The sequence below is a fragment of the Lupinus angustifolius genome, chromosome LG06 (genome assembly GCF_001865875.1).
Source record: "Lupinus angustifolius cultivar Tanjil chromosome LG06, LupAngTanjil_v1.0, whole genome shotgun sequence".
In the NCBI taxonomy this organism is placed as follows: domain Eukaryota; kingdom Viridiplantae; phylum Streptophyta; class Magnoliopsida; order Fabales; family Fabaceae; genus Lupinus; species Lupinus angustifolius.
In genome coordinates this window covers 6,492,430-6,493,242 of record NC_032014.1, presented here as the reverse complement: position 1 = coordinate 6,493,242, position 813 = coordinate 6,492,430, and positions in this window count along the sequence as shown.

The window sequence follows — 813 nt, the reverse complement described above, 5'->3', positions numbered from 1 at the left end:
AAGGACGAGAATGAGGAAGAGGATAGGATGAGGATGAGGATAAGGATAGGATGACGATGAGGAAGTGGATGAGGATGAGGACGAGGATAGGATGAGGACGAGCTTGAGGATAGGATGAGGATGAGGAAGAGGATGGGGACGAGAATGAGTATGAGGATAGGATGAGGTGGAGGATGAGGATAGGATGACGACGAGAATGAGGATGAGGACGAGGATGATGATAGGATGAGGATGAGAATAGGATGAGGATGGGGAATTTGATTAGGATGAGGATGAGCATGGGATGATGATGAGGATAGGATGAGGAAGAGGATGATCATAGGATGAGGACGAGCATGAGGATGTGTATAGGATGAGGAAAAGAATGAGGATAGGATGAGGATAGGATGAGGACGAAAATGAGGATGAGGATGAGGACTAGGATGAGGATGAGCATGAGGATATGGAGGAGGAGAGGATGAGGATGAGGATGAGGATGAGGATGAGGACAAGAATGAGAATGAGGATAGGATAAGGATGAGGATGAGCAATAGAATGAGGATGAGGATGAGGATACGATGAGGATGAGGATGGGATGAGGTTGAGGATAAGGATAGGATGAGGAGGAGGATGAGGACGGGGAAGAGGATGAGGATGAGGTCGAGGATAGGATGAGTACGAGAATGAGGATGAGGATAGGATGAGAATAAGGAAGAGGATGGGGATGATGATATGATGAGGATGAGAATGAGGATGAGGATAGGATGAGGAAGATGATGAGGATGGGATGACGACGAGCATGAGGATGAGGATGAGGATAGGATTAGGATGAGG